This window comes from Lithobates pipiens, unplaced genomic scaffold (assembly GCF_037356315.1).
Source record: "Lithobates pipiens isolate NorthernLeopardFrog02 unplaced genomic scaffold, aLitPip1_a1.2 Scaffold_27, whole genome shotgun sequence".
NCBI lineage: Eukaryota > Metazoa > Chordata > Amphibia > Anura > Ranidae > Lithobates > Lithobates pipiens.
The window spans coordinates 198774757-198797254 of record NW_027507788.1 but is presented as its reverse complement, the minus strand read 5'-3'; positions in this window follow the sequence as shown (position 1 = coordinate 198797254).

Below are 22498 nucleotides of genomic sequence, written 5' to 3'. Positions count from 1 at the left end.
TTCTATTCCTCTGTTAAATAATTACTTTGATCCACTGGATAGTGCAGTAATGTGAAACGTGCCTCCATTCTTTCAACAGATCAGAATCAAGAAAAAAACAAACTTTATAAACCCTGAAGGCCTCTGGTGGTAAGTTTCAACTCTAAATATTTTTGGAGAAAGCATATGTCCCACCATTTTTGATTCTCAGATGCTAACAAATCCTCCAATTTCTAAAACAATTTCCGCATGTATAGTTCCAATTTAACAGTATGTGTTGGTATTAGTGGGAGAAGGGAAGGAAGCAAAAGGGTAATGGGGGAACGTAAAATGAAAAAAGGTTGTTAAACTTCATGTAGCGCCGTCTCCTGAAAAGCATGCGTTATGTTTTTTTTTTAATTTAATGTTACACCTGAACTGTAGTTTGGTTTGGGTATAATTACTCCAAATTTGGACCTCAGCATTAGTCTGACTGGACTATAAGGTGTTCAGCCCGGCCATAGGGGGCACTGTCTTTTCTGGCAGGCATGGAACCACAGTCTGGTTGGGTGCTTTAAAGTTACTTTCTCTCTGAGCCAGCCCATTGGGAGTGTCACTCTTGCTGTGCTTTCTGGGCAAGGGTACTTAAGATGCGGATGTCACGTGGTTCGGGGTTCCGGTCCAGAAGTATGTTCTGACTCCATGGTCCTGGTCCTCCTGACCAGACCCCAGGAAGGCTATGGCCTGGGGTGCGGATCCACCCGACGTTATGTCTCTGGGCTGGCTAGCCCGAGGCAAGGAAACGAAAGAAAGGATTTTGAGGTAGTCCGGTGCCGTCTCCGGTTGTGGAGAGGCCCAGCAACTTCATAGCTATCCAGGGGAGGACTCTTCAGAAGAAGGCCACGTACAGGTTGGCTTCTTAGCAAGAGCCTGGTGAGGCTGAGGGACCTAAGTGAATCCAATCTTGTGGCTGTCGCCGAACCGGCTGAAAGATACTGGTACCACACAAATGTTCTACAAGTTCTAGTTTCCTACATGGTTTACAACAACGTCTGTGGCAGAGACTTGTTCCTGATTTAGGCACCTTGTTGGCTGCTAGGCCTTGTGAGAGAGGGATTATCCAACTTGAGTGAACATCCAGCTGTGAATGGCTATTCTCTGGATTTAGTCAAAGTAAGCAAGTTCTTTATTATTGATTTTGACACTAAGAGTACCTGAACTTTCCTCCTAACCCTCTGATCCTATACTAAGAGACTGTTCGTTAACTACATTTTTGCAAATAAAAATCCCTTTAAGCGGATCTGTCGTCAATATCTAAAGCTTCTGGGCCATCTACTACGGGAAACCCCTAGACGCAAATTGAGGCAAAGAAGGTAACGGTAAGCCCAATCAAACCAGCAGCTCCTTCGCGGGTTAGTACATAGAGATATGAAAGTCTTATTATGATCCATCTCTATGGCAGGTGCAACTGAGAGTACAACACCAAAAATCACTCACTAAATTAGCAGGTGAGTCAGTGCCTCACTGGCAGACAAATGGTAATTTAAAATCCATAGAATACATATGCAGGAGGTTGATAAGGTTGATAGGAGAAAAGACATGTGCAGTTACTAGCAGCTCCTCGTGGGTATGGGGTCCCCTCAAGACATGTAAATAATAAAGAAGGACGTCAGATCAGTAGATATCAAACATAAAGTTACATCTAAAAATGCTGTATAATGCACACAGGGTTGGAAGAATGGAGCAGCGGTCTTGATTGACTGGAGAGTAGCCACAATAGCACACGCCAGGAGCGTCCGGAGTACTGACATACATGCCAATGTCATTGTGTCCACAGTCTAGTAGAACAGGTGGGCCACAACATGTTTCTAAGGCCCCATTTCCTTCATTAGACTAACCTGCCCCACACAATGAGAAATATATATATACACACATTCAGAATAAAAACAATTAGGAGTGAGCAAAGCTAACTTCTATGGTAACAGGAAAAGGGAAGGGGGCTCTAATCAGGTGCTTAAAAAAAACCCTGCCTCTGTTATTCATGCGCCCGGCATCCGGAAAGGGGCCGGGCGCATTAATAGGGGGTGGCAACTTGTATAAAAGGGGAGGCGACACCCATGTGCTCTTAATGGATTGGCCGCCCCTGCAGCACATCATAAACTGACATATCTGACTGGCCACTAATAACCATTTTGTAAATAACAAATGTCTAATTGTCGGTGAATAATGTGGCCATGAGAACTCATGAGTCAACGAGTTTCAATATTTAATCATAATTTTTCTTAATTCAATGTGATTCTGAACAGTGTCCTGCTTTTTTTACCTTCAGGTATTTACTCCATGTTCTCCAATCCAATACAGCTGTAAGCCTGGGAGCTCAATATACATTATATCACACAGTGAGGTCCAGTTTAGAAAAAGGTCCTTTACAATGAATATAAATGTATTTACCTATATTACAGAAACATTTTTATTATTATTGTTATTATTATTATTATTGTTATTATTATGTTTTATGAATTTGATGAGATTTCCTGTCAAGGCAGAAACATTGAAATGATATAAACCAGAAAAACTGTTCAACTCTCTTGAGAACAAGAAGCTCTAATGCATAGTGCGTCCAATCAGATCTGACTTGTTGAGGGATTCTGAAGTGTTCAGATAGCATGAAGCATGATTGTTTTGCCTTTGCCCATAACTTCAAAACCTGAATTTCATTAAATTAAAAATGCATAAAGCTACAACCTTGTTTTCTTTCAATTTTAGTGTTCAGAGAACTAGAAAGGATTGATGTCTAGGTAATAGCTTACTAGAGGGATAGAAATTTATGACCCCAGAAGTGCTGAGGCACAGCAATGGAAAGTAGCATTTAAGTCTTTTCTATTAGAGAAACTCATATTAAAAAGTAATATAAGTTTTGGCGTCAGATGCTTTGCTTATTTCTTCGGAACGATACCAGGAAGGGTGTCAATTTGTCATAGCTTGCAAACTGAAAGCAGGAAATCCATAGTGGCTTTGAAAAGGCCAGGAAAGGCATAGAGAGAAGTGTGTTTAGAGATTATATGGAGTTTTGGTAAATTAAATTGTCAGATTTGTCTTAATATGGCATTTCCCAATGTGCAGGATTGCCACAAGTGGTGTTAATCATCCTTACTATGGATAATATTTAGAAAGGCTTAATGCTTTGTAGAAAAAAAATCACTATTGTGCCTAAAGACTTCACCTTCCACTCTAAGCCGTGGTTCACATTGCAGCAATTTGGCATGCAATTTGACATGTCAAATCTCCTGCCAAATCGGCGGCTATTTCCTGCAATGGCACGCCGCCAGTGCGACGCCGCATTTGCGATTCCAAAAAGTAGTTTCTGTACTACAGGTAAGTTTACTAGTGACACCTATGCTATTGTAAAATAGCACCTCTTTATACGAATTGCATTAGTATAACGTATGCAGCCTAACAGAGGTGCCTGAGATGTAAAAACATTCTCCCACAACTTTATGCCAAAAGCTGGATAAATTATATTGTAGCTTGAAAGCAGACAGGTCCATCTGCAGCCTTCCCCCCACAAGCTGTGTAGAGTATTGTGACTACAGCTATATTCCTAACATTCAGGAACAATGTGTAAAACCACCTTGTAGAAAAGGTGGACTCTAATCACAACTGCCTTTGGTAGAAAGCATTTTCATTTAAAGTGAACCCACACATACTAAAGTATTTACATATTCTGAGCAAGCAGTAAAAACCACTTTACAAAAAACCCCAATTCACCTTTATAACTATAGGCATTGTGAAGAAATGCATGCTTAAATTACACAACATTGGCATTGAAATATAAGCATTTTTCTATGTCATTAGAATCTCCCACAGGAGCCAACTAAGATGATAAACTCTTTAAGTTTCCTTGTCCCCACTGACAGACTCATATATTATAGTTTGAAGGCCACTCACACCTGTGTACCTTAAGCGTTTGTACACTACCAGTCTACAACAGTACACAAAAATGGGCCACAGGTAACTGGATGTTAGATAAAAGATGCTTGACTAATTAAGGTGGGCACTGGCCTATAAAATGGAAGTTAGCTACTGTATATTGTTACAAGGCTAACCACATTTTAACTGGTCTAATTGGTAAAAATAACAGTTACAATAGCAAAAAAGTGTCCTCATGTGCACAATGTGCATATAACCCTAATAGTGGGTTGGTGTATGTGTTCCTGATAAAGGACTACCCCTGGACTACAAGTTACAGTGGTGTGAAAAAGTGTTTGCCCCCTTCCTCATTTCCTGTTCCTTTGCATGTTTGTCACACTTAAGTGTTTCAGAACATCAAACCAATTTAAACAATAGTCAAGGACAACACAAGTAAACACAAAATGCAATTTGTAAATGAAGGTGTTTATTATTAAAGGTGAAAAAAAATCCAAACCATCATGGCCCTGTGTGAAAAAGTGATTGCCCCCTAAACCTAATAACTGGTTGGGCCACCCTTAGCAGCAACAACTGCAACCAAGCGTTTGCGATAACGTGCAATGAGGCTTTTACAGCGTCCTGGAGGAATTTTGGCCCACTCATCTTTGCAGAATTGTCCTAATTCAGTTACATTAGAGGGTTTTCGAGAATGAACGGCCTTTTTAAGATCATACCACAACATCTCAATAGGATTCAGGTCAGGACTTTGGCTAGGCCACTCCAAAGTCTTCATTTTGTTTTTCTTCAGCCATTCGGTGGTGGACTTGCTGGTGTGTTTAGGATCATTGTCCTGCTGCAGAACCCAAGTTCGTTTCAGCTTGAGTACACGAACAGATGGTCGGACATTCTCCTTCAGGATCTCTTGGTAGACAGCAGAATTCATAGTTCCTTTTATCACGGCAAGTCTTCCAGGTCCTGAAGCAGCAAAACAGCCCCAGACCATCACACTACCACCACCATATTTTACTGTTGGTATAATGTTCTTTTTATGAAATGCAGTGTTCCTTCTACGTCAGATATACTTGGACACACACCTTCCAAAGAGTTCCACTTTTGTCTCATCGGTCCACAGAATGTTGTCCCAAAAGTCTTGGGGATCATCAAGATGTGTTGTGGAGAAATTGAGACGAGCTTTGATGTTCTTTTTGCTCAGCAGTGGTTTTCTCCTTGGAACTCTGCCATGCAGGCCATTTTTGCCCAGTCTTTTCCTGATGGTGGAGGCATGAACGCTGACCTTAACTGAGGCAAGCGAGGCCTGCAGTTCCTTGGACGTTGTTGTGGGGTCTTTTGTGACCTCTTGGATGAGTCGTCGCTGCGCTCTTGGGGTAATTTTGGGCGGCTGGCCACTCCTGGGAAGGTTCACCACTGTTCCATGTCTTCGCCATTTGTGGATAATGGCTCTCACTGTGGTTCGCTGGATTCCCAAAGCTTTGGAAATGGCTTTATAACCCTTTCCAGACTGATAGATCTCAATTACTTTCTTTCTCAATTGTTCCTGAATTTCTTTGGGTCTCGGCATGATGTGTAGCTTTTAAGGATCTTCTGGTGGACCGTACTGTGTCAAGCAGCTCCTATTTAAGTGATGCCTTGATTGTGAACAGGTGTGGCAATAATCAGGCCTGGGTGTGGCTAGAGAAATTGAACTCAGGTGTGGACAACCACAGTTATAGTATGTTTTAACAAGGGGGGCAATCACTTTTTCACACAGGGCCATGATGGTTTGGATTTTTTTTCACCTTTAATAATAAACACCTTCATTTACAAATTGCATTTTGTGTTTACTTGTGTTGTCCTTGACTATTGTTTAAATTGGTTTGATGTTCCGAAACACTTAAGTGTGACAAACATGCAAAGGAACAGGAAATGAGGAAGGGGGCAAACACTTTTTCACACCACTGTATGCTATCCTTTTAGGAGTGTGCAATTGATGGATGATGAGCTGCTAAATAAGGAATAGTCTCTATCACATAAACTGTGCGCAGAAAAGGATTAAGCTTTGCAGTTCTGTTCACCACCCTTGGCATAAAACAGGATCAGTCCAATACGCTTGGAGGTCAGTTGTCTTAGAAGTCTCAGTCCCCAAAATCAGCCTCATAATCAGACTCTCACCAACACTAATTATACACAACAATGGGTTTCCCCAGCTCTGGCCCCAAAAAACAGAGACTCTCTGTAGTTCAGCTTCCTGGATGCTCAGCACACAGCAACAGGTCTGCACACTCTGGTTCTCATGCTGCACATTCTCCTCTGTAGCTGTCCCTGTGGTGGAGCACTGAAATGTCTGAACGGCTGGTCTGTATGCTCTGGCTCCCTGCAATAAACTGCCAAACCTCCGGTAAATTGCTTGGGAAAAGTACTCTCTTCCTTCTGTGTGCTTGGAGTTCTGGGTAGTAAACGCCAAAGCTCCATCAGCCTCTTTGACTTTGCAATGTGTTCCTTGTGGACTACATGTTCCATGATCCCAGGCTCAGTAACATCATCCAAAAAGGAAGCAGCTCTATAGCAAGTTCTCTCCTCCTGATTGTCTTAAAGCCACTATTCCAGGAAGGTGGGGGAGCAGGAGTGAAGGCGATTTCGCACTGAGCTGAACCATTTCTGCCAGAAAGGAAGTGAAAGGACAGAGGAACACAGCCCACTCCTCTAGTCACTGTGTGAGACAGGATAGTGATGGGAGAGATGTCAGCTAGCAGACACACAGTCCAGCGCTCCTCTCACACAGTAACACAGAAGGAGACAGGGAGAACAAGCACACTCATGCAGACTCAATGATTAAGCCCAGGTGGTGTGGCGAAATGTGTCATGAGCATGACTTAGGAGGAGTTACAGGCTCAGGCCATTGACATCTGTCTTCACCAAATATATACCTCCCAACTTTTTGAGATGGGAATGAGGGAGACCCATCAGCAAAAGTAGGCAGGCATAGGACACACCCCTTGCCACACCCCCTTAAAGGAGAATTGTACAAAAAAAACACTATTGGGTAAACCCACAAGTGCTTTTTCTACCACTACTATTCCTTTACATTGGCTTTTGGAATTTACAAATGCAGCAATTTAGAAATCAGATGAAAGGTTTAGCACTGGAAAACACTTTTTAATAGATAAAAAGTGCATTTTATATACAGCTATATAGATCAGACCAAAATGAGGAGCAATGAAGAACAGAGGGACATTGTTCCAAATCAGGGACAGTCCCTTGAAATCAGGGACAGTTGGGAGCTATGCCAAATGAGCTGGCAGTGTGCAGCATCTTGTCACTATATGTGCCAATGCTGCCTGGATTAAGCACTTAACAGCCTGCACCCACCTAATACTGTGAGACACTGGACTTGTATGTTACTAGAACTAGAGTGGCATTAAAAGATATTTCATGGCATCAATAAATTGAGGTGTTTATAAAGGACACTTATTAAATCCAGTTATGTAATTATTTAAATAAAAATAAAGTGGGCTCAAAGTCCTGCAAAAAAAAAAATTCTCTGGTTACAAGAGTTTTTTGACAAAAGAGACATGGAAAGTGTCTCTTGTTAAAACACTTTTTCCCTGGTTCTTAGTTAGGGATAAACCGAGCACCCCCTGGTTCGGTTTGCAGCAGAACATGTGAACAGGTAAAAAATTAGTTTGAACACGCAAACACCGTTAAAGTCTATGGGACCCGAATGTGAAAAATCAAAATGCACATTTTAAAGGCTTATTTTATTTATTTACTCCAGGTGCTTATATAACGCCGTCAATTTACACAGCTCTTTACATATACATTGTACAATCACACCAGTCCCTGCCCCCAAGGAGCTTACAATCTAAGGTCCCTACCTCACATTCATACATACACATACTAGAGCCAATTTAGAGAGGATACAGTTAACCTGTGAGCATGTCTTTGGAGTGTGGGAGAAAACCAGAGTACCCAGAGCAAACCCACGCAGGCACAGGGAGAACATGTAAGGGCTATGGAAGGAGTGACTGTGGACAAGGCAGCAAAAAAGGACAAGCATACCCCACGGCCATCTGAAGAGGATGCACCATGTCCATGGCCACCACTGTTGACTGTAGACACAGAGGCTGCTTGCCCTCTTTTAGTGGCCTGTGAGCATCTGCCTCTCCTTGATGGCCTTCTGGACATGATGTATTTTTTGTTTTGCAACACCACACTACACTGTATACTGTGTACACCGCCAGAAGTGTAGTAGAAACTGTACGCACTGTATGTGATACTGTGTACACCGACTGTACTGTCTTAACAACTGTACACCACAGAATGCACTGTAGATTTTATATATATATATATATATATATATATATATATATATATATATATATATATATATATTGTAAAAGACTAGTGTCAAATGTAGGGCTTTAAGCATTAAGGACACCGCCACTCCCTGTTTCTTCTTTTTAAGGGCTTCGTTTTCACATTTTTATTAAAGTCAAGTTCAGCAAACAAACATAGGTTTCCCTCGCTGGGGTTTCAGCATACATTTTTGCCATCAACAAAATGACAATCAGCCTAGTTGGCTCTCACTTGCAGCACTGCTGCTCTGGCCTTACATGCCAGGCCCTTGTCTGTCTCATACAGACTTTTTCACCAACCAACTTGGTGCACACAGCTAGCAATCCCTTGCTGCACTGGCTCCCCCGTGGAGCCCTCATGACTCCTGGCCAGACTTCTCATCTGCCGGGGCAGAGCCTAGAACCATGGTCAGGTTGTTACTAAAAGCCCAGCACACACCTGACCAATTAGTATGCTGTCTGTTCTCAAAATCAGGACCCAGGACTGGGGATTTCATCCCACCCAAATCTCTGAGAAATCCATGGGCTCCAGTTCCCAAAGTGGAATTTTCTAAGAAAGTACTGCTTGGACCTTGAAGAAGGGGACATACCCCAAAAGCTTGTCCTGAAAAATTGTGTGATAGTGCAAATAAAAAAAGTATCACGAACAGTACTCAATTTTCTCTAAAAAAGCTCCCTGGAGCCCCTCAAGCTGTCTGACTGAGAATTCTGGGTCACAACCTCCTTCTAGACTGGGGCAGGGCAACGCTCTGCCGCTATATACACCAAACAGTATTTATTTATTTAAAACACTGCCTGCACTGAATATAGAGTAAACATTGAATATATAGTCTATGCTAAATGCAGAGTATGTATATATATATATATATATATATATATATATATATATACTGGAGTGACAATATATATATATATATATATATATATATATATATATATATATATATATATATATATATATATATATATATATTACCATATTTATTGATGTATTACACGCACCCCAAGTTTAGGAGGGAATTTTAAGGAAAAAAACTTTTTAGAGGGAAGTTTAACCACTTCAGCCCCGGACCATTTTGCTGGCCAAAGACCAGACCACTTTTTGTGATTTGCTTTAACTGAGAATTGCGCGGTCATGCAATGTGGCTCCCAAACAAAACTGACGAACACTTTTTCCCACAAATAGAGCTTTCTTTTGGTGGTATTTGATCACCCCTGCAGTTTTTATTTTTTGCGCTGTAAACAAAAATAGAGCAACAATTTTGAAAAAAACACATTATCTTTTACTTTTTGTTATAATAAATATCCCCCAAAAATATATATACATTTTTTTTCCCCTCAGTTTAGGCCGACACGTATTCTTCTACATATTTTTGGTAAAAAAAAATCGCAATAAGCGATTATTGATTGGTTTGCGCAAAAGTTATAGCGTTTACAAAATAGGGGGTAGTTTTATGGCATCTTTATTAATAATTTTTTTTTTCACTAGCAATGGTGGCGATCAGCGATTTTTATTGTGACTGCGACATTATGGCGGACACATCAGACATTTTTGACACATTTTTGGGATCATTGTCACTTATACAGCAATCACTGCTATATAAATGCAGTGATTCCTGTGTAGATGACACTGGCAGTGAAGGGGTTAACCAGTGGGTGGCAGTGTAGGGGTTAAGTGTTACTAGGGGTGTGTTACTAACTGTTGGGGGCTGGGCTTTCATTTAGTGAACACTGATCTCTGCTCCAATCACTTGGAGCAGAGATCAGCATCACTAGTTGCTAGGCAGAATGGGGAGATGCTGTTTACAACGGAATCTTTTCGTTCAGCCACCCCGTGAGACGAACACAGGTATGCCCGCAGCGATCGAGTCCGCGGGACCCATGACCGGACTCACAGGGGTCCTGACCAGCATGCAAGCACACCACCGGCGGCACACTCGCGATGGCAGGGCAGCTTTAAAGATTGGATGTACCTGTATGCCAATATGCCTGCCCGTGCCATTCTGCCGACGTACATCGGTGTGCGCTGGTCGGGAACTGGTTAAGGAAAAAAACTTACATTTAAATGCCCATCAATGCAGCCTTATCAGTGTCCATCTGCAGCCTTGTCCATCATTGCAGCCTTGCCCAGGGTCCATCTGCAGCCTTCCCAGTGTCTTTGCAGCCCTGTGTCATTGCAGTCTTCCCAATGTCTTTGCAGCCTTGTGTCATTGCAGTCTTCCCAGTGTCTTTGCAACCCTGTGTCATTTAAATTTGGAGCTGATTGGAGAAGAGGAGCTGAGATACACAAAGTCGAGTGTACTTCGTCCAGGCTCGGCTCCTCTTGCAGTCCCGTCCATCTCCACTGATTGCAAGAGGAGTGAGCACCATCGACATACACAAAGTCGAGTGTACTTCGGCTAGACTCGGCTCTGCACACAGTCAGGAGTGGGACTGTAAGAGGAGCCGAGACTAGCCGAAATACACTTGGTTTTATGTATCTGGGCTCTGCTCGCTCCTTTCCTCACAATCAGCGGAGATCGCGGGTGATTGGCGTATAACATGCACCCACGATTTTACCCTGATTTTAAGGGGAAAAAAGTGCATGTTATACGGCAATAAATACGGTATATATATATATATATATATATATATATATATATATATATGTGTATCAAATACACTGCTATTAACTAAATAACCTGCATGCTTAATCTAACTCAAAGTATCTTTCTGTCCATGCCAACAAAACTACACACAGCTGCTCTGTAAGCAGCCTTATATAGTGTGGGGCGTGGACTTAGTCCCCCTGAGCCATGATTGGCCAAAGACACCCCGCTTTTGGCCAATTATGGCTCCCTCAGCAGAGTGCTGTGATTGGTCAAAGCATGCAGGTCAGGTGCATGCTTCGATCAGTCATCATACAGCAATGCACTGCGATATTGCAGTGCATTATGGGGCATTCCATGATGCTCAGATTTTCTGCGAAAGCCCCATATGTTTGGTTTGTTTTAGAACAAACACCAGATGTTCGAGTCAAACTTACGTTCAACTCAAACCACAGTGTCACGACCGCTCGGGCACCTCGGTCGTATGTAAGAGACTTACCTGTAGAGTTCCGTCGTGGAGAGGCCGTCGTTCCCCTTTGACGCGCGCTAAAGCCGACGAACGCACTCGCGTCAACCCGGACGAACGTGCACGCGCTCGTGGGTCACGAACGGGAGCACGTTCCCTTGCGGGGACGCGCTGACCCGTCGTACGTCTGTTTGGCGCCCTAAGGCCTTCTTTAGTCACTGGCTCCCTTCCACCCGTGCTGTCCAGTCTACAGCGTGTCCGTGATCTTGTTGTCTGAATCTGTACCCGTTACTCTGGTTTCCTGATGCCCGGCCTGTTCCTTGACTCCGATCCATTGCTGCCTGTCTACGACCTCTGCTTGCCTGACCACGTCTCTGCCTCATCCCTTGTACCTCGCTGACCGACTCCTGCTGACCCGGCCTGTACCCGATACTCCCGCTTCTGTTTACCCATTGGGTTCCTGTTGCCTCCTGACGACTACCTGACCAGCAGTCCATCCACGGGTGCCTGCCCGCTACTGATCAATCCTACCAGCTCTACCTACCCGCTGTCGGTGCCCAGCTGATCATCTGGACCAGTCTCCATCTGCCAGGCACTTGTGCCCCCTGAACTTTTGAATACCTGTTCCCCATCTCCAGGGGTTCATTAGCCAGGGGGATACGAGAGGCCGATCCCTGCATTCCAGGCTCTACAACTAGGTACGTGACACACAGATTTATCCCTATTCTTAGGGATTATTTTTCCCTTTTGTGCAAACTACATGCAGTGAAAAGAGCTGAGTATTGGGGACAATGTTACTCTGGCATGCCTCCAGGATCCTGGACCTGTTAGTAATGAAAGGCACAATAGGAGCAAAGTGTGCAATAATAGGCAATAATAATAATAGACAAATATGCTGTTACATAGTTTTGCATTATGCAGAGAGGCAAGCTCCAACACTACTCAGAAGACTTGTGATTGAAATGGCCCACATTTTAGCCTCAACTTACAGGAGTTGCGGATGCCATTTCCAATCTCAGCTTCTGAATTTGCTAGTTTTCTTACTCTCAAGTTATTGTATTAGCAGCAGGGTGTTCTAGAATAACTTTGGGATGAATTGTAATGTAAACTGCAAGTCAGGTATAATTAAATATTAGTACCTGACCTAACAAAGGCTTTTTTGACTGAATGAGCACGTATTTAAAGACCCTCAAAATTATTGCTATTAAAGGTTTTCCGATAGAAGTGAAGGCTGTTAGAGCCACAAGGTGGGTGGGGGGGGGGGGGGGGGGATTTCCATCAAGCTCTGATGTGTGTGATAATCAGCTGTCCACAGAGACATTGGCCATATAGCATCTCTTATGAGGAATGAGGATTATTGAATCTAACAAATGGAGCTTGTTGATTGGAGCACAGAGATGACCCTATACAGTAAACAAGTTAGCATTCTTTCACTTACTAACCAGTAGTGTTTTAACTGTAGTGGAGAAAGGTAAATGGTTAGGACTCATCTATAGTATCTGCTAAGAGTTAAATAAATGTGTGGGTTTATGGGTAACAAATGTGACAGCAGGTAAGACAAAGTCTGCAGATATATATTTCAGCTATGTAATTAGCTGTATGCAAACACCATTAAACTGACAGTCTAAATGAGTCTGCTTTTTGATTTCCAGTGGCCTGGATACTGACATTCCAGGAGAGTCCATTGAATTTCTTGGGAAGGGATAAAAGGGAAGACAAGACACGCTATGTAGACAGTTCCTCTATGAAGATGTAAAATACTATTAGCAATATGATAACAGGTGGGCAACACAAGTGGTAACTTACAATAAAAAAAGATGTAAAGGTCATGATGGTACTACATCCCTACTCTAAGTAGAAATCTATAAAATTAAAGATGCTAAGTGTTTTTGGATTGATTTGCGGCATTGCTTTGCTTTTGAGTTTGTCCTTAAAATAAGCAATTCCTCTAAGTCACTAAAATGTAATTCCAACGCTTTAATGCAGATTCTGAACATTTTTAACATCATTAATTTTAATTGATTAGATGTCTAGCATGCCCTTGTGCTGAAAGTGTGAATTTAGTATTTTAATGAGTACTTATGGGTGTAGTTTACAGATGAGGTTTGATTGCTACTCTGTACAAAAAAAAAAAAAAAAATAGATACATTAAATATAATTAATACAAATCTGGCATTATTGTTGTAGTCATTGGATAGTGATAGGAAGATGTTCTAGTTAATAACTTTTTACCAAAATGGCATTCTATTTAAACAGTACCTAGACTTTATTATAATTTCAAATGAAATTATGTTTTGTTTATCTATAGATTGGTTAGTAATATAACTTAGATTAGTAATACATTTAAGTAGGTGTTAATTAAAATGAGCAAAAATTGGAAAATCTACTTAAGCATCTCTTCACTTAATTAGTTGCAGAATGATGAACTTATCTCATTGAATTGGAATTCATTGCCAAATCATTGGTATTTTTGCCTTGAGTTTTTTCATTTATTTTGCAATGACTTAAAAAAATGTTTGTATAGCCACCATAATAGACAGAGTCCCTAAGTTCAAGGTGCTCTGGAGCCCATGGGTGAAACACGATATGCCCATACATTTTGATGAGTCCTTAAGTCTACCCTGACTGATGATCCACCTAGCTATAAAAGCCTTGGGTTATTTCCCATTCAGCATAATTCCATACATACTCTGATCCTCCCTCTTCACTTCTATACCTGGCAACTCTCCTAAGGATCACTTCAGAACACATTGGTCTGTTTCATGTAGTTAATCAACCCTTAGTTTTAACTGTTATGATTAAAATAGTATTTCTATATACCTGACAAAGACCAGCTAGAGGTATAACTAACGCAATTACAATACTCACGAAACCCTTTACTTAACACTGCAGTATTAAGGAGACAACAAGAAGAGATGAGTCAAGATTATAGTTCAGCAGTTGTGTGGTGTATTGTGGGAGGGGCTGCATTTTATATGCACCCTTATCAGCCAATCATTGCATAGAACATGGGTGTGGTTAATACAGAGGCGTACATTACATATCATCATTACATATCATTACATATCATTAATTATGTCATCTGCTTCTGAATCACAGTCATGGGATATGCGGCCCAGACATATTGTGACACAATTTCTTTATTTAGACAGTACAGAATAAAACTGCCTATGCAAGCTATATTTTCTTACATGCATGTCCACAGAAAAACTGCCATAGTCTGCAGATACAGAGTCTAAGCTAACTAATAGGTTAACCCAAGTTAATCTTATGTGAACTTATAAAGATGGAGTCACTCTGGTTCAGCCATATCACAACATTAACTAGTCTTATTACAAGGTAATGTTATATCAGCAGCAGTGTTATTCTGACTTTACTGCTTCTTTCGTTTCTGCCTTGACATGACTAGTCCTGTTAAACAAAATGTGCTGTTTTTGTTTGTTATTGTCTATATGTAACCAAAGTTTCCTCGATGGAAATATATTACTCCTTTAGATCTCCTGTTTTCATATACTCTGAAGTTCAGGTGATTAGCCTTCTTGCACAACTGCATATACAGCGGGGGCGGAAAGTATTCAGACCCCCTTACATTTTTCACTCTTTGTTATATTGCAGCCATTTGCTAAAATCATTTAAGTTCATTTTTTTTCCTCATTAATGTACACACAGAACCCCATATTGACAGAACAACACAAAATTATTGACATTTTTGCAGATTTATTGAAAAAAAAAAACCTGATATATCACATGTTAATAAGTATTCAGACCCTTTGCTGTGACACTCATATATTTAACTCAGGTGCTGTCCATTTCTTTTGATCATCCTTGAGATGGTTTTACACCTTCATTTGAGTCCAGCTGTGTTTGATTATACTGATTGGACTTGATTAGGAAAGCCACACACCTGTCTATATAAGACCTTACAGCTCACAGTGTATGTCAGAGCAAATGAGAATCACGAGGTCAAAGGAACTGCCTGACGGCTCAAAGAGAGAATTGTGGCAAGGTACGGATCTGGCCAAGGTTACAAAAAATTTCTGATGCACTTAAGGTTCCTAAGAGCACAGTGGCCTCCATAATCCTTAAATGGAAGATGTTTGGGCCAACCAGAACCCTTCCCCTGGGCAAACGAAGCTATCGGGGGAGAAGAGCCTTGGTGAGAGAGGTAAAGAAGAACTCAAAGATCACTGTGGGGAGATGGGAGAAAGTTGTAGAAAGTCAAACATGACTGCAGCCCTCCACCAGTCAGGGCTTTATGGCAAAGTGGCCCGACTAAAGCCTCTCCTCAGTGCAAGACACGTGAAAGCCCAAAAAACACTTGAAGGACTTCAAGATGGTGAGAAATAAGATTCTTTGGACTGATGATACCAAGATAGAACTTTTTGGCCTTAATTCTAAATGGTATGTGTGGAGAAAACCAGGCACTGCTCATCACCTGTCCAATACAGTTCCAAAAGCGAAGCATGGTGGTGGCAGCATCATGCTGTGGGGGTGCTGCAGGGATAAGACGACTGGTTGCAATTGAGGGAAAGATGAATGCGGCCAAGTACAGAGATATCCTGGATGAAAACCTTCTCCAGTGTGCTCAGGACCTCAGACTGGGCCGAAGGTTTACCTTCCAACAAGACAATGACCCTAAGCACACAGCTAAAATAACAAAGGAGTGGCTTCTCAACAAGTCAATGATTGTTCTTGAATGGCCCAGCCAGAGCCCTGACTTAAACCCAATTTAGCATCTCTAAAGAGATGTAAAAATGGCTGTCCACCAATGTTTACCATCCAATCTGACAGAACTGGAGAGGATCTGCAAGGAGGAATGGCAGATGCACCTCTCTGTCGAGCATGCACGATGCTTTGGTGGCTGTAGCGCCAATTGTTTAGAAAGTTGCCATAACAACAGGCGGCGACAGAGGAAGGTCCTGCCCTGTTGTTATTGCAACCCCCTTAAATTGCATCATTTCCTGTCGGGAAATAATGGGATTTTTGCTCACAGTACTGCCCACAGACTCAAGGGAAATGATGACTCACATTTCCCAGGAGCACAGGCGAGGGAGGAAGTGACAAGGAACTCTGTGGATCAGGAAGTGGCAGATTAGGAGCACTACATGGCAACACTGCGTTTCTGGTAAGTATAAAAAGATTCCCCTAAATGTTTCTTTATAGGATTAAAGGTCTGTAATTATATGTAAAAAATTCAGGGTGGGACTCCGCTTTAACTTAGTTTCCCCTCCCTATTCCAATTTTCCCATAAACTGAGCCTTTGTTCCTAGTTAGAAATGTTCCTCAGATCATTTAATTCTAAACTGACAAACCTTTTATGACAAACTTTCTCAGAGTCTCTTGTTCCTCAAACCCTTTCGGCTGTGGGTTTGGAATCATTATTTCTCTACAATGGACAGTAAATCTCTGAAAGCCTCCATTTCTTCACAGTCTGTATTTAAACTCTTTCACTTATTATTTTGTCAGGAAGACAAGTGGCTTTTTTTCGCTGCTCTCCTCCTAATGCCCCGTACACATGGTCGGACTTTCTGGCGTAAAATGTGTGATCAGTGCTTGTTGTCAGAATTTCCAACCATGTGTAAGCTCCATTGGACAGTTTCCATCGGAATTTCTGTCTCACAAAATTTGAGATCTGGTTCTCAAATTTTCCAACAAAATCCATTTGCGCAAATTACGATAGCGACACACAAAGTACCATGCATGCTCGAAAATCAAGCAGAAGAGCAGCACTGGCTATTGAACGTTTTTTCTCGGCTCATCATACGTGTTGTACATCACCGCGCACTTGGCAATCGGAATTTCCGATCAACTTTTTGTGACCATGTGTATGCAAGACAAGTTTGAGCCAACATCCATCAGAAAAAAATCCATGGATTTTGTTGTTGGAATGTCCGATCGTGTGTACTGGGCATTAGACAAATCATGAAGTCCACAGTCACTGTTAACAGTGCTCTTTGTGAGTTTCTTTCTTTGCACTAAATACTGTACATATCAATAATGTAACATGGGTATGATGGATTTAGCTTATCTGTGTGATAGAACAGTAATTGAGAAAAAAATACAATCCTTAGGAATATGTAATGGAAATGTGTAGGTTCTGTATATAATTGTATTCTATTTTATATGTATTGCACAATGCCCTCACTGTGCACACGGCACTAATGATGTTTTCAGTACATGTTTTGCATTCTTTCGAGTCCTGATTAGAATTAGCCTGCCTATGTAATTCCCCTTGTTACCATAAACATACAATTGTAATATTAATGTGATACCTACGTAATCATGTGTATAAAAACCTTCACATGTGTCATAATAAAGGAGAACAGTTATTTGGAAAGATGCTAAGTGTATCTTTTGTGTCTGTTCCCTACTGCAGTAGTTATTATTAATTTGGAACCACTAATCAATATGAGGATAGGAGTTGCCTATCTACAAAATATCTATTTCAGGTGGCAAGCTTTGCCGAGGAGGGGTTCCCAGGTGATCCTGAGTATCCAAAACGAGGAGCTTGAAACGATCCAGGAATTTCTGATAATCAGCCGGCTGAGGTAAGCCTTTTGCTTACATTTGAGTTATCAGACTTCCTTGATTGGTAAGGCATTTTCGGGACAAAGGGTTCCTATTTTACTCCCCTTAATCAAACTGTATTGATTTGGTGGTTATATGTTATGTTGTCACTGTCTACCATCCATCGGACTGTTATAGATAAGAAAGGGAAGAATAGTGCTGTTCACAGGTATATGTAGTACATCTGCTAGATAAAGTAGTTTAGAGGCAAGAGGGTATAGGCACACATAGAGAAGACTGGCCAGTCATTATGGGCATTAAATTAAGTAAGGGAATGAAGGGTACGAGACCCTCAAAAATGCCCAGCGCAAGAGGAGCGCTATATATGAACCGAAGGTGCAGTTTTGCCTATACTGAACCCCTAGATTAATGGTTAAAGTGGACAAGGATTCACAATGGGTAACTGGTTTACAACCAAAGTCCATAGGGATGAAGAATCATGCAGAGTATAAAGCAAGAGAAACAGTTATCTATGTGAGCAGGATGGATCAAGGGTGACAATTAACACTAGACAGAAAGGGACTTTTTGATGTTAAGTTGTGGGATGAATTTGCGGTCAGGCACTACAACTAGTAAAGCCAAGAAACAGTAATGAGAGTTAAAACAGAATGCTTTATATATGTTGTCAGAGAGGAAAGATGGGACGAGCACTATGGCTGCCCGTCTGATCATAGAAGATACAGTATGTGAAGTATGGTATTACAATACATTGGATGCAAAGGATATCAGAGCAAAATAAAGAAAGTAGAAGTTTAAGCAAGGAAGTATTAAAAAAGTTAAAAGAAAGTGAGAGAGATATTGGTGTATGTGTGTGAATGCTGGAACCTTTAGTTCTATCGCTTGTGTGTGTCATGTACGCAGATGTGGCCCCCTCCTTTGTGCTTTCATGAAAGAATTTAGCTGGGATGAGAGGTTTTTAATAAGCTGGAAGGACACCATGCCAATTTCAGTTTTTTAGACAAAACATTTATAACAAAATGTGCCGGGTTAACAAATCTAATGATAAACAATGTGATTACAATTATTTTTTAATCTGTTTTCCAAACATGGTAAAATGAAGGTTACATTTAACCGTGTCTTACACAAATTGAATATCCTATGATAGTGGAAACAGTGCATTAAACAAAAGAGAAATTGAGTAAAATTAAGTATTATGTCCCCCTTTAAGGACATTTATCTGTGCATATATATTGTGTGTGATATTGAAATTATCATATGAGTATTGATTTCTAATATGAGTTTAACAATTTTATTAATAAATATAGATATTGTAGCAGAGCGTCCCAGAGAGAGCCAGGAAAAGTCCTGTCCGGGGTTTATACGTCTCCCAGGCTCCTCTCATACACATTCAGGGATCTCTGATCCATGGTCCAGTTCGGGTCTTGGTCCTCTTCCCAGGCTAATTTAAGCTTACCTGAGCAGACAGCCTTTGCTCTCTGCCTGGGATGTACACACAAAGTTGGTCTGTGAAGAGAGTAAGGTTGGTAAAACCTGTTAAGCAGTTTTTGTAGAGACTGATAAGCGTTAGGCTTGTTCAGCCTGGTAGTGAGGGCCTGCAGATTGTATAGTTAGAGCCGTGACACGGCTAGGATTTGTGTTTTGCTATTTTGTTTTCTGGAACACTGTACAGCACCTGTATTTGGACTTGTATATAACACAAATAAACACAGCACTGTTTGTCACTTCGGATTTGGTATCTGTGCCTGAGAACTGCTCATCCCAGGGAACTTTGTACCTGCTACCTGTCCCCCAGGTTACAATATATTGAAACTAGTTTAGACAACCTTTGGTTGGAAATGAAATCAGGTTAATTGGGAAAATGATAAAAATGGGATTAGTTTAGATTAAGATAACAATTTTGTAATTTTACATTTATTGAGTGGAAAGAAAAAATATTATGATGAGGTTGTTAATTTAAATACAGCTGCCATAATTTTTAACAAAGTCGAGATGGATGGGATACATAACGTTTTTCTACAGAAATTAAAGTCTGATAATAACTTGACGTGCGGTCCATGATGTGAGAGTAATAATAAATAACAATTAAGTATAACAAATTCCCTTGATCATCACAGTAATATATGTTTAGCGCCTACACTTTCCATTTTTGACGTTTTTATAGCTAAAAAATCCCACCTTTAGCGTGTTGGCAGCTTCCTCTTTTGTATATTTTTTTGCGCAGTGTTTATTTGTTTATATATAGCTTCTAAGTATAACAGACCCATCACATCAAGTCCACACACCATGTTAGGATAGATGCCACCTCCAGCCAGTTTTATACTTTTTGATGGCCAAGTGCTTTCTGGTCCATCATACATATTGTTTGGTCCTTTTGTTTTTATTTATTTTTATTTTTGAAATCCAAAGCAGAATGTGTGGATTGTGAAATGATGTGCCCTTTTCCTTGTAAGTGCAGTGGGTATAAGTAGAAGAATATTTTGGATTTATGGACATCTCTGCATGACCGCAGGGTATTCTTATCATTTATTATAATATTTCCAGGAAAAAGTTGTCTTTTTGAAACATGAAATTGGAGTTCTTACACAAACAACATGATAGAAAACAAGCCATTGTTATATTTATGCAAGCTTTACCCAGCAATGAAGGGTTCACTCCCATATATCAGAGCTGTAGCTTTTATGCAAAGGTGCTATTAGACAAAGTTACAGACATTATTTTGGTCAAATATTTAATTTTGAATGGTCCGACATTTTGCACAGCAAAAATATAGCTAACTAAATGTTTGTCTAATGAAAGGTTCAAAATATGAATTTGTTTTGTTTGTTTATGTACAAATCTAACAATGAAAAATGTGTACATTTGAATCAAGCCACCTTATTGCCTCTATTGGAGGAGGCTGGAGACAAAGAAAAGCCACATGTGTTCAATTGATGACGTAGGAATCAGCTTTTGTGAGCCCAGTGCAGGACACACTCCCTGGAGACCCAAGTATTTACTTTTTTGTAGTGTTTATACCAAGGATGGCCATGCCCATACTGATGAGGCAGTTTATCACCCAGAAGGATACTCTGTATTCAGAGTCATTGGATCCTTTTTCCCCAGCTCAAGAAGCAGAGCTCCATGTTTTAGCAAAGCCTGTGAGCTATAAAAATAATATATATTTATATAGATAGTTGAGATATAGAGAGCTTTTTGTTCCATTTGAAGGGCCAGAAGTTTATTTTTACTTTGGCAGGTAAACCAATCAAGCATGCTAAGTTAATTTGATTGGCTGTTTTCAGCCTTCCAGATTCTTACTAAGGTAGCCATACTAACAGTAAAACTCACAAATAGAAGCAGACCAGGCAACTCTAAGGATGCTGCATTTACAGCCCTGGACACTTGCTGGGTCTATGCAACTCATTCCACCCCAGTTCTGGCCCAGTAAAGCAGGGATTAATAATTCAACTTTAAGGACCCCAGAACGAGAAGAACAAGTGGTCCACAGAAGGCAACTTCTTGCAAAACAAGACTTTGGAAAAGGTGATCATTTACAGTATTTCTGCCAGACACTCTTTTCTCTCCAGCTTGACACATGGACCGTGTCATCAGTCACAAGCAGTTATGGCTGCCTTAGTAATTGAGCGTGGGATAGAGCCAGCGTTCTCCACAGTTTGTTTTTATAGCATACCACTTCTTGTTTTACCTGTTACCAAAGGTGTTACCAAAAGCTGAACATCTCTTCCAGAGATAACAAAAAGATATATCCAGATGCCCAAGTCAGGATCTTATGAGTATGTATTTTGTTTGCATAGACATGTTTTCTGGATGTCCAGTGGCAAATGCTGCTGCAAAGGCCACAGTAAAAAGTGTTATCAGAAGTAGTTTGTCAACACCTTTTTGTATATGGGAAGCACATAAATGTGTCATGAGAGGAATATTTATATCCATGGGAGCACATAGAAAACGCAGAATGAATGAAACGATTGATAACTTGCTTAAAGAGATTAGGGAACTAGAAACAGTACATAAAAAATCACAAGCACAATTAGTAGAACAGAAATTAGAGGGTCTGCGTGAAAAATTAAATCTCCAATTAATAGATAAAGCGAAAGCAAAGCTAACTCGAGGGAAACGGAGATTCTATGAATTTGGGAATAAACCAGGGAGACTGTTGGCAAACGCCCTCAGAGAAAGCACAACTAGGAATTCAATTACACAAATTAAGACACAGAGAGATGAAATGGTTAATACATCGGAGAAAATTGCTCAGGTATTCAAAGAATACTATGAGAAGCTATATCAGTTGGAAAAGAAGTCTACGTTGGCAGAGGAGTTAAAAAAAGGAGAGATCGCTAGAGAATATATTGAAAGGACAGAAATGCCAAAAATAACAGAGGAAATGGCCAGAGAAATAGATGTACCAATCACTCTAGAGGAAGTTGCAAAAGCATTAAAAATATTGAAATTAGGTAAATCACCAGGTCCAGATGGATTTACTTTGTCATATTATAGAATGTTCGCGGAGAAATTGGCTCCGAGATTCGTGGAAGCTTATAATTCAATACGGGAAGGGAAGCAAATTCCAACAGAAACGTTACTGGCGCATATAACAGTAATACCGAAAGAAGGAAAGGATCCCTCTCAGTGTCCCAGCTACCGACCTATTTCGTTGTTGAATGTGGACCTTAAATTGTTCACAAAAATATTAGCCATGA